The sequence below is a fragment of the Sphaeramia orbicularis genome, chromosome 13 (genome assembly GCF_902148855.1).
Source record: "Sphaeramia orbicularis chromosome 13, fSphaOr1.1, whole genome shotgun sequence".
NCBI classification, from domain to species: domain Eukaryota; kingdom Metazoa; phylum Chordata; class Actinopteri; order Kurtiformes; family Apogonidae; genus Sphaeramia; species Sphaeramia orbicularis.
This window is the reverse complement of record NC_043969.1, coordinates 9,057,699-9,071,014: the sequence shown is the minus strand read 5'-3', so window position 1 is coordinate 9,071,014 and position 13,316 is coordinate 9,057,699. Positions and strand designations below refer to the sequence as shown.

At 38.8% G+C, this 13,316-nt stretch overlaps 1 protein-coding gene across 1 annotated transcript in view; it reads left to right on the top strand.

The window, feature by feature from the left end:
* The window catches only part of LOC115431514 (calsyntenin-2), a 304,871-nt gene that overhangs the window by 110,958 nt on the left and 180,597 nt on the right, over window positions 1–13,316 (top strand). The gene's annotated exons all lie outside the window — the stretch shown is intronic.

Sequence of the window (13,316 nt, the reverse complement as noted above, 5' to 3'; positions counted from 1 at the left end):
CTCCCGCCAGGCTGCTAATGTGGCCAAGGCCTTAGCATGGGGCTGTGATGCGGGACTGGAGCCCACTCACTGAGGCCCTCAAGCCGGGCTGGATGGATGATGGAGAGGGTTGATGTGTATGTGTATGTGTAGGTGTGTGTGTCTGTGTGTTTGTGTGTTTGTGTGTGTATGCTCGGTAAACCATTTTTTCATTTTTTCCTATTGTATGTGTGTGGATGCCTGTGTGTGTGTTGTGGCATGGCCTGAGGGGGCTCACTGTAATGGCCACCCTGCAGGGAGAAAGAGAGGAAATGATGAGACAGTAGGGAGGATTGCTGGCTGACCAGCATATGTCCTCTGGCTCTCGATAGACTGACAGCAACACATAGAAAAAATACACATGCATGCAAAAACATGGACACACACACACACACACCACACAGCAGGCAGAACACATGGGTATTCCAGGATTTCATATGTGCGAATACTGGGAGATGAGAGATTTCTTACTAAATTATTAATGAACAGTGGCGTTAACATCACCAGTCTGCGCTATTGCAGTCTTCCTTTATTTTTATTCTGTCTCTGCAAGTTCTTATTTCTGTCTTATTGGTTGCTTGCCTTTTGACACCACTTCTCCCATACTTTTTATACCACCTTGCCTGTGTTGCTTTGAGCTACCTCAACAAACTCACAAACTGCACCTTCTGTTCTTCTGCCCCTTAAAGCATTGGTGTCCAACCAGGCAGACACAGCCGAGGGCAGAGACAGTTATCCAGTAATTAGCTGAAGGGAATCCTGCCTCTTCCACTAAATTGCTGAGGCGGAGTGACAGGGCAGTGCACAGGTAGTGGTTAAGCCTCATTAATTAGGCCAGCCAGGTTTTAATTACAGTACATCCAAGACACAGATACTCAATGTCTGACTGATGGCTCTCATGCTGCTTAGAAAACACTTGAAAACACCTTTAACTTTAGAAAATCAACACTTTCCACATGTACACCATGCATGATGCACTGTGTACAGAATATGTTAATACTGAAAAAAAAAAAAAAACTGAATAGAACACAAACTTCAGAAGTGTTCTTATGATTCAGTGTTATGTGAAAAAACAATATGCAGCACAAGCCCACAGTATTTTCTTCTAGTCTTTTACATCAATCCAGACCTGTCCAGTAATCCTCTCGGACTGCTGAGCAGGGCACAACAGTCACCGCAGTCACTGGTCTGGAACAACAGGAAATGTGGCACTGCTGCGCCTGAAAGCTGGCAAAGACTGACATCAGCCATCACTCCGACACTACAGCAGCTTCAAAATCACAGAGACAGCATGTCGGAAAGAGTGAAAAGCACCGGCATATATAGACTCATTGTTTTATGCATGGCTATGTCTTTGTCTGACACACTCCAACCTCGCACTAAAAAAGGTAGTTGGTACAAATAGATACATGCTACAGAAAACAACATCAAGGAAAGACTCTTTGGTGAACACCTCTTGCTTTCTGTTATTGCTAAACCTATTTTTTTATTCATGAACTAAGTTACAGTTGTGTGGAGCATATTCTTCTATGCTGTCTGTCACAACACATAACATTACTAGCTGACAAGTGCCTGTAGATAAACTCTGTCAGTCATCAAGTTGAACTTCTCCACTGTAGTGTCTGCTGAACATGAAACTCTGTAGACAATAACAGAATGATATTTGCTGGCTTTAAATAATGTGAACATATCATAACATACAATCATCACTGACTACAATAATCAGGCATAATATTGTGACTTGGTGAAGTGGTAATAGTATAATTATCACATTTAAATGGATGTGTTAGACAGCACTGGAAAATTTAGTCCTCAGAGTTGATGTGCTGGGAGCAGCGAAATAGGTTTGTGTAAGAATCTGAGCAACTTTTGACTGAATTGTGATGACTAGAAGATGACTAGAGTGTCTCCAGTCTTAGAGGTCTCACAATACAGATTTTTACCACCTGCGTTTTACTGTATTATTTAAGTCCCCCCTTAAGCTGCCAAAAATAGCTCTGATCCAATGCTTGGCCTCCACATGTTAGAAGCAGATTCTTTACATTTGTAAATTGTGACACAGGGGTTCCTTCGATTGGATTTGTTTCTCCACTACATTCCACAGAGCTTTGATTGGACTGAGATAGATCACTTTTGGTAGGGTCCTAAACTACCATTACATACTGGGAGCACAAGACAAGACCCGCAGTTTTGGAGAAGCTCAGATCTAGTCATCTAGTTACCTCAATCAATCTGGAGGACTAAATATTCACTGCTGCTTAATATATCTTCACCTCAGTCAGTTTGCCTTGTTCACTCAGTCACAGCAGATGAATTTGAACAACTGATGTTGTGTGGATTTGTTTCTGGTATTATTTGTTATAGGTATTATTTGTGCGAATGTGGTATACGACATTTTGTTCATGCTTTCTTATATTCTTCATTTCATAGGTCTTATGTATCTCATTGTTGTGTTTTGTTTTGTTTTTTTTCTGTCTCTTCTGCCCAGTTTACTCAGTTCTGGTTGTAGTTATTGTCACCATTATAATTGTCCCCATGGTTGTTGCTGTTTGTATTGTTGATACTTTCTTGTGAGGGTCTTCGCCACCTGCTTCTCTCTTGTTCTCTCCCCTTCTTCTACCCCCCCACCCCCACCCCCCATGTCAGGTCCGGCATCGAAATGTGGTTCCGCAAAACTCATAATAAACACAGTAGAATATCAAAGGACGCTTCATATACTTTATGAAGTTACCCTTGGCGAAGCAAATTTGTTCAGCACCAAAAGGAACCAGGCTACCATTCTGCTGTTAGAACACTGGACAAGACAAGTAGGAAAAAAAAAAAAAAAAGTAGTGTGAGATACTCCCTGGTAAAATGTCCAAATAAAAGAGGATACACAAGCAAAGGTGTTAGAAAAATGGGCAATGATGACTGGGCGTACAGTTGGTGTCGGCTGCTGCCTTATCGGTACAGACAGCTGCCTGTCAGCCAGCTGAGCCCATTAAAAAAAAAATATATATATAAATATATATACATATATATATATATATATATATATATATATATATATATATATATATATATGCCACCAACTGAAATATGTCACTGTATTGAAGTAATCAATACCTGTCAGTGGTCATAATATTATTGCTGATCAGTGTGTATATCCCCAATGTCTGACTAACTGTCAATATTGAAATAATCTGATACTTCTATCTAGCTGGACCACACTTCACATACATTTCCTTTAAATGTGTGTGAAGACTGCTGGGGCTTAAAATCTCAGATGCTTTCTACTTGAAAAACACAAACAATGTGGCAGGTCCTTTTTTATAACTGAAAGTAGCTTCAGTGCAGGTGCCTTTACATGTAATGTTTATCATGCACTGCTACTTGTACTGCTGTGGTGCAAAGGCTAAAACCACTTAATTTGCTTGAAATCATAACAGAGTGCACTGTAGATGAGGACAAATGTATTTTAAAATATTCACTTTGCTTCCATTTTAAGTGGCGGGATGGAGTCAACTGGTGGATAATGAGTGTGACTAACTCTCTTGTCCATTAGGTTATTAAGTTGAAGTGGGTTTTTAGGAGACTGCAGCGTTATACTGAGTAGGCTTTTTAAGAGCTGGGTTAGCCAGGTTAATGGACAAAAGTTGTTAGAAGTGACGTTTTGCGACACAGGTTGACTGGTTGTCACTCACTCACACTTTTCTGTTGCCAGCAAACATAGACAGTGACACCCACTCATTTTCTTGTGGAACAGAAAAGCATTCATGTGTCAATCTTTCACTTTCACCGGTCCCCAGAGCCCTGCGGCTTTTGCTTGAACAGCAAGCTAATGTCTCAGCAGTGACCCACGTGTACACATGCTGCTCAATCAGCAGCTCTGGCAGTTTGGACAGGTTCACAAGACCTTGGTGTCCTGTACATACATTCACTCTGCATAAATATTATGTTCCACTATTTGCTGACTCTGGGGTGTCATATTTAGTTTACCTTTTCTGTGGAGGGGGGACATGATTTTTACAGCACTGCTCTACAATCATTCACAACAAATAAGAAGTCAGACTGACAGCAGGAATCGACCTGATCCTACAGGGTCATCTAATATCTGAATGGACCCCGTATTAGAACTCCAACAGCGTTAGGGAAACTTCACTTCCGAAGACATTAATAAAATTAATTTTCTCTGACCTTGACTTTCTTCTCAGAATCTAACAGCTTGTCATTACTCCAAAACCAGCAGACAATATTATATTGTTACTGCCATGAAACAAGGTAAATAGAAATGTAAACATACAGCCTGGCTAATGTGCTGTGATTAATTAGCTTCTTGCTGTCTGTCTGATTGGAAAACAGATCTCGAGCTAATTATGAAAAGTATCTCATTAGCACATTAGCAATGGGTTCAGTACAGTGTGTGGGTGGAGAGACACAAAAGCTGCCATGTGTTTATTAACAAGAAAGGAATGAACAGAGTTTGTCTGAAAGGTCAAATATGTTGCAAGACACGTGAAATGGAAAAAAAAAAAAAATGTGATAGTGTGATAAATAACATAATGAGTGGGGTAAAGGTTTTGGCTAGGTTGAATGTTGTGGTTGTTAAAAGTCTTATCTTAAATGTGGGTGTGGAAATCAGTTTGAGTAGTCACACGGAGTGGATCAAGTCCGTATTTTTCCATTTGTATCAGCTGCCTGTTCTGACTGAGCAGTCACTGAATCCAAAGTGAGAGTCCTATAGACTTAATCATTTCCATAGAGAGAAAAGTCACACATTATGCAAAAAGCTCCATAGCGATCCCATAAATGCAGGGTTGAAAATGAACTTGTCTCATGTCAGTGTGTATAAATGGAAGGTACAAGTTACTTCTGTCGGAGCCCATTGCAATCCGAAAAATACAGTTGAAGAACGAGAGACCCTCTATGCCTTTTAAAGCTAATTTCATGAGATGAATGAAAAATTCAAGAGGCAAGGGACCAGTTTTTAATAAGGTAAGAGTTTTTTTTCAACAGGTGCCACTGCATAAAATCACTGAATATCCCCAACTTCAAAGCTATAGCTCTAAACCATGATTAAAAAGTAACAGATTGAAATATTATTGTACATAGATAGTCTATCTAAAAATGTGCTTTCCACCACAAGGCAAACAAATGCCTTAAATCCATCTGCATTTTCTGTCCCAGCTTTCCCCCCCATTCTACTTTAAGTCATTTTGCTTGTATTTTGACCTAGAATAAGACCTCACTTTCTTTCCTCCTTCTTGTACACTTGCACTGTTTTTTTTTAAAAAATCTTTGCTCAAATAATTTCCACCTGTCAGATTCCATCCAGCTCCAGTGCATTCAAGGGTTGACGCAGCTTCCTTTTGCCTCTGAGACACAACACTGTTCACAGCAGTTGTTTCCCGTAGGATCGCATTTTTCATTTAGAAAGTTTTTAATCAAAGTAAACCAATATGGAATGTAATTTATAAGAGGCTAATAGATAACAGATGGACAGAACAAAGTGTGAGATAAGGACTTAAGTGCTCACACAGCAATGCAGCACACCCTAATGCAGTGTTATTCAATGACACTGTTTTTATGGAAACTTGTTTCAGCAGACTTTGAGCTGAAAAGCACAGCAACATAATGACTATCGCGCTTCTGGCATTCAGAGTGCCTTAGACTTTGGCTTCAAGACAATGGAGCCATCACTCTGCCATTGTTCACATACTCATTTATTAATGAAGTACTGAAATGCAATCTGCTTTCTCACTGAACCACACAGATGAGGGAAATAGTCTTTGTAATGAGATTTTTTTACAGGCTTTCAGCTTTTTGTCTTTTGATGAGTTACAGGACTGGCAGATGGGGGCAAACTGAGCTAGCACAGCAACTCAGTGCTTTGTTCTATCAAAAGGAAGTGAAAAGGAACACGTTTTAGGTTCTCTTGAATGCTATTAAGCTGAATTTTACAGTCAACTACCCCCTCATTCCACTGAGAAACGAGATGCTTGAAAGCTGTTGGTGCTTTCAAAGTGTGGCGTTGAGAGCTGTAGAAATCAGAAACTGATTTGTGATGCTTTGTCCTTGGTACGCTCCATTTCTAAAGTGGATACGTTCCCATCAGTTGACTCTCTTTTACTTAACTGTTGTCAACCATAGATGGCACATACCAGAGACACTCTCCAGTAGCTCTTTCTCTAAACTTTGGCTTTTGATATTAGCAGTTTACTATTAAATATTATTATTTTTTAAGAGTAAGTTTCTTTTTGTCAGGAAACCTTGAAAAGATGAATATGTTCTCCTGTGATATTCATTAAATGTATACAACTACTCATCAACTATCTAGATAAAATATTCTTGCGTAGGATAGCATATTGTTGACTGAGTCATTTCTCCTCTGTATTTCTGCATACTTCTTACCCTATCTTGGCACAACAACACCCGTTTGTTGAGTTAATGCTGTTTCACTGTGCTTCCTGTCTGAATCACAACTCTAAGGCATAACGGTAAAAAAAGTGGTTTATGTAAATTTTGCCCTGAAACACTGTGAACCAAGTCAGACAAAATATGAAATAATTTGCTTTCTTCTGCTTTTCCATCCCTGTAAAAAAAAAAAAAAAAAAAAAAGGTCAGTGATTGTGTCTCTAACCATGGGCAGTACAACTTATATTTTTCTTTTTCAATGAAAGTTTTTTTTTATTCTCGCTTGTTTCAGGTATTTTTAGCATAGACTCAGCTGAAACATCCTTCCTCTTTTAAGTTGATGTATAGTTTGGCCTGATTTCTATGGATGACACAATGGACACTACAAGGGTTTTTTAGGGTCGTCCCTTTTATGTTCCATCCTCCAGTCATCGTACAGTTAATCTCCCTCTGCTCTTTATTAAAACATGACATTTTCGACAAATAAATCAACTATGGCATTTGTTTTTCAAGAAAGATGTATACATCTTACTTTTATGTTACTATCTGAAATAATTCTAGAAAACAAGAAGAGAAAAAAAAAACAACCTTCATTTAGAAGACGTTAAAAGCCTCCATAGTGAATTGTCAGTAAATTAAATATTGGAATATAGCTGATTTTTACAGAAAAATGCAGGATCCACAGATTTATGTAAAAATAAATGGCAATAAATCACTTAAAAATAGTTAAATGTTGACAAAAATGAATGATTAAGTGGCCATATAAGTATTTCTGGGTCTTTAAGGTTCAATATTAACAGTATGTGTTTATGTTGTATTTTTGTGACAGTGGGAACATTAATATTCAGTAAGGTGAGAACTTCAGTATCACTACAGCACATGTGGTCTGACAACAGCCACTAAATACATGGATGTTGTACAAAGTGTTTCTTTATTGCTGCTATGAATAATTTTTTAGGTGATTATTATGTCATCATTTCCATACGTTTACAGGCATACAGTATATAGTGCATAACTGATTATTTGCTCCCAGTGAACTTGTCAATGATTAGTATTTAAGCCTCAGGGCCTCCAATTAAAATAGTATGAGTATATCTATGGAGACAAATACACAGAGAGTGAAAAGTTCTCTGCTTGTCGTCACAGGCTGAGAGACAGAGAAGGATGTTAACTTTTCACTGAAGTCCAACTCCTGAAGCGGCAGTCTGTAAGAGCAATCCATGTTTTAGCAGTTTGTCAATATCACATTCATCACTTTCCACTACATCTCTGCTGTGCTTCAAAGAGTCTGACACTGCTTTTGATATACAACTTACATTTCGAGGTTCATCCAGTCTACCCTCGAATACTTGTGCTTTTTATTGCACTCTATCTCTGATCCAGCTCCCAGTCCTATCTTCATATCATCCCATCTGACCAAGTCCTCCCTCTATCTGTTTTGGTGAGGAGGACCACCCTTTCTCTTTGAAATCTGACAGCTTCCTCCCAGCTTAAATCATCCCCCTTTGCTTCTGTCGTCATTCCATCACCTAGTTTTTGGTTGCTTCCTCTTTAGACGTGGACAGACACACATCAGCTACAACTTCAGTCAGTATTTTTGTATGTGAAGACTGAAAATATCAGATTAAAAATTTGAGGATGCAGTAGTGATGGCTATGACAGACGGCTGTGTAGACAAGTTCTACTTTAAGAAAAGTTTTTGGGATCTGTTTAGAGTCCCTTTGCAGAAATGCACAGGTTTTAAAGTTGTGACGGGTGATGAATTGAGTTAATTTAACTAAATCATGTTTCTGTTTTTGAATTATGTGAACTATGCCTACATTTTCTAGACAAGGCAAGGCAAATTTATTTATAACACAATTCAAACACAGGGCAGTTCACAGTGCTTTACAAAAATGGAAAAGAGACAAGTTAAAAACACACAATTACAATTAAAATATAATCAATAAAACATAAATAATTAAAATAAAGTAAAAGAGAAGAGTGCAGATAGAACACTTTCAGTTGTTCTAAGGTCAGAGGTCAGGTCTAAATGTCTAAATCAAGGTTGTTGCTCCATCTTGGAAAATATTTTGCTGCTCAGTGCTTCATAGCAAAATCCTGAAGCATGGAGATCAGAAAGTGGCTAATTTTAGCCCAGTATGAGTGTATGTCGATTCTACAGGGGTCAGTGACTGCCCTCAGACAGTGGTGGTGAAAGAAGAAGGCCAGTGGGGGCTCGTCAATAGAGGGCGCTAGGGTACCGCCCCAGCTGTCTCATATGAAGAAAACAGTAGGAATCGAATAAAATAATTTGACAAAACATGAATATTTAAATAAATGAGCTAAATATGACACAGCCAGTGAGTATCATGTATAATCTGCATTCAAGTGTAGTTTAAAAATGTTTTTGGTTGTTTAGTGAGCAGTAAAGTGACATGTTTCCTGTTTGGGGGGAAAAAAATTTGCATCCAAGGATCTCCCTTTCGTAGACAGTCGTTATAAATGGCACGTGCACAACAGATCCATTTTATTTGCGCCCAAGCACCACCCACAGGGGTGAACGTCACATCCTGAAAAGATTCAAGATATATATTAATATATATAAGCAGATATATAAGCAGATACCTCAGTAGGTAATACTACTGACTTTAATGCAGGATATGGCATTTGAGTCCTGGGAGGAGCAGTAATGGCATTGGCATTAAGCCCTTAGGCTAACTTCTAATTAAAAAAAAAAAAAAAAAAAAAAAAAATAATAATAATAATATTTTAAAGTAGTTGTGTGTGTGCTTTGGTGTATCCTAGTTGCGATATGTGATTATAGTGCATCCAAAAACTGACTTGCATACTGCACCCCACCAAAAAATAATTTCACCAGCTGACCAAGGCATAGTAGAGTCTTACAGTGATCTGAAAACATCGTGTTGAATGAACTGTGTTCAGGTGAGAACCAAACTATGTTCACACAGGACTACTCATTGTTCATTAATTCAACATGAGGTTCAACATTTAAGTGATAATGTACGAGGAACTAGTTAAACCTTGACTGGATGACGCAAGACACCAAAGCAGAAAATATGGCAAAATGTGTTTGCAGTTAAGATAATTCCTGTAAGTTGCCTGTGCAATATCTGGGTCTTAGACACACAGGCTCTGATGCTACAATACTTTATACACTCAGAAATAGCACAGTTACTTCAGCAAAGCATCTGTGTAAAACAAACAGTGCAGTCAGATACTGCAGTTGTCTGTTGTCATGACATCACAGCAGGAGAAAAAAACATGTTATGAAAAGTGGATATTTAAATTTTAATACTAACAGACTATATAGAGTCACTAAAACAGACTGACAATAAAACCCAAAACTTTTGTTTTGTTTTTTTTAATAACAAATACTGCACATTGACAGCCATTGCAAATGCTGCTTTTTCTACTGTTGCTGCTGTCACTCAAAACCAACATCAAGTTTTAATCAGACCAGTTTTAAATTATGAAAAGAAAAATCTATTAAAATCATGAATCTTCTATAACACTGACAAAAAAAAGAAAAAATTGAGATTTATTTTTTTGACCATTTCACCTAGCTTCTCACCATTGAAGTGTCTTTCCACTTCTGCTTTAATTTACCTTGGCACTAATACATTAATACTTCAATCTTTCACCCTCTGTGGATTGATATTGAATATGCTTAATATTCACACAAGAGTAAGAAATTGTCTGTCACAGTGAATATGAAACCAATAAACTACCATTAATAAGCACAACACAGGAGAGCATGGAGAAATGAACATGTGAAGCAAATGAAAATCTGCTCTTGATAGAAACAGCAGACAGTCAGAGTCTTAAATTTAATAGTAATCCCCCAGTGACACCCATGTAGTTAATTCCTGGACGCCCTCCATTCTGCAGCAACAGGGTTATTAGAACATCATTCCAGCAAATGTCTCATGGCTTTAGTAAGTCATCTTTTTTTCATCACACTTTTTTTTTTATTGAAAGCAAAGCAGTAATTTTTCAAAGTCAGATGAGGAATTTGTGTATTTATGCTCTGCCTTGTACAGAGAGAAGAGACATGATTACTGCAGTCACCATCCTACTTTAGCCTCATCTGGATAGGCTTCCTATCTCTGCACTGAGCTTTTATCTTTTCTCCTTTTAGCCTACATGTCATCATGGGTAATGTCATTTCCACATGTTCCCTCACATGTAAATCAATGACTCAATTACCAGAGGGAACACTGAGTGAATGAGTGGAGGTGGATCTGGGTACAGCACAAAGAAAATGATTGCTGAAGAGGAAGCGTATGAAAGAAAACACTTGAAGAAATTATGATAAAATTCAAAACATCAATAAACATCACTAAGGAGGATGGCTGATTTAGCAGTGCTTCACCACAGCTGGCGACATGTAGGAAGAAGGCGTTTGAGCACTAAAATCAGTGGTGTAGTGGTCCCTGGAGAAGTGGGTATACTCTCAGTTTTTGGCTCCCTCTTTTTTTTTTTTTTAAGTCCAGAAAAACACCATTTTTGAAACTGACATGTAAGACTACTCTATGTAGTTTACCAAAAAAATCCATCAGTAGTATTTGCTCACGATTATAAAAATTATCATGACTTGATCAGGAGCAGTTTGTAGGTTTTATTGGTCACAAAAGCAGCTGCATGAATGGAAATGTATTCAACATGAGGCAAACATAGGATAACGTTAGCCTTTCATAACATTAGCCTACTCGCACAGCTGAACTATTGGTGACAAAATCTCTTCTCCTCCAAATGTGCAGTCATATGACCAGTAGTTTAAAACAGTGACTCACTTGGAAACCACCTTAAAACTTACCTCAGAATTATGTGTTCTATGAAAGTAGGTTCTCTCGATATGTGTCACTCATTTGAAAGACATTCATTCTGCCTTTCTCGTTCACATTTCCAATAATCACGCATCTTTCAAAGAGATGTGCAGTGACCTGTCAATCAACTGGGGTGGCACTGGCACCTGACGTGGCCAATCAGGTTCCAGAGGTAGCCGGTGCTAGTTAGCAATATTTTCCTTGGTGTTACCCACCCTACTCTGCCTCTGATTGGCTCATCAGTCCTCATGCCTAAAGTTAACCAATCTAATCAGTGAAGGTGCCAAGTACTAGCCAATTAGAGGCAGAGTAGGGCAGGTCATGGCTTCACCATCCTAGGGGAAAACATGAGTAATTTGGCTCAGATATGACTGAATGGTGCACATTAGGGGGATTTAGAAGTGGGTATATGCAATGCTGACTGAAAAACAAGTGGATATACTCTGTATACCCCCGTATACCCTGGACTACACCACTGTTTAAAATATGACTGTATGTGTAATTTATACAGGGTGTTTCAGAAGAAAGTAGACTCAGAAAAAAACAACATAAAACCAAAATGCGAAGACATTTTGAAAGTCTGGTCATATGTGTTTATTGACCATGTAATTCTCCTTTGATTGACACCAGTGTCCTGGGTCAGTTTTTATGCTTCAGTGAACAACGCTAATTTGAATTGTGTAAAATAAAAGTCTTTGTGTGTGGCTCAGGGCGACCATGGCTCAGATGGTAGAGCGGGTCGTCCAATAACCGAAGGATTGGCGGTTTGAATCCTGCTCTGTCCATGTGCTGTTGTGTCCTTGGGCAAGACACTTCACCCTCCTTGCCTCCAGTGCTGCTACTCACACTGGTGTATGAATGCCTGTGAATGTTTGGTGGTGGTCAGAGGGGCTGTAGGCGCAGATTGGCAGCCACGCTTCCGTCAGTCTGCCCCAGGGCAGCTGTGGCTACAAATGTAGTTTACCACCACCAGAGGGAGAATGTGAGAGCGAATGAATAATGGATCCTCTATACGCGCTTTGAGTATGCGTTTACAGAAAGCGCTTTATAAATCTGATCCATTATTATTATTATTATTATTATTATTATTATTATTATTATTATTAAGTGAAAGGGTTAATATGAGATCTGTCGGCATGGATGACAAGTTCCATTGGTCATTTACTTGCATGCATAAAACAGGAAAAAAATAATGACAGGTAACCCCCTACCATTTATATAAAGATTTCACATTAACAACAGGTTTGAGTCTATCATGTCAAACACAAGGGGTTAATGCTGTTAGTGAGGATTCTTTAAGCTTGTTTTGAGCTGACCACTTGAAATTTTAAGCATTTCAGTCAGCATACGTAATTCATTGCATCATCGCAGCTGAAGTCAAACTCCTGTGGCAGGACAGGGGCATGATTAGGTGAGCTGTCGCAGATGTGTTGAGGAGGGCACAAATTTGTGTGGCAAAGAACGAGGCCATGTGGAAGACTACATGTGCTGGAATCCTTCGACTAACGGAAGTGTGTGCCTTCAATTCAAATCTTGAAGTGTAAAACTTAAATCTTGACTAACTGAGCAAATTTTGCTCTTAATTTTCAGCTTCTCACCGATGTGTGAAATCTTTGTATCGATGGGAGGGGGTTAACATGTAATTATTTTTTTCCTGTTTTATGCATGCAAGTAAAAGACCAATGAAACTTATCATCCATAGTGACAGATCTCATATTAACCCCTAAACTTCCACGCACAAAGACTTTTATTTTGCGAAGGCGGGGTATACCATGGACATATAGACACAAACGATCACTCTTGCATTCAGGCTTATGGGCAATTTAGATTAACCGCTTAATCTATCAGCACATCTTTGATGGTGGGAAGAAACCGGAGTACCTGGAGAGAACCCACACAGACATTGGCAGAACATGCGAACACCACACATTGACTGGTGTTGGAATCGAACCCAGGACCTTTCTCTAGCACAAGTGCTATCCGCTGCACCACCATGTCGCCCCTACATATGACCAGATTTTCAAAATGTCTTCGCATTTTGGTTTTATGTTGGTTTTTCTGAGAGTCTACTTTTTT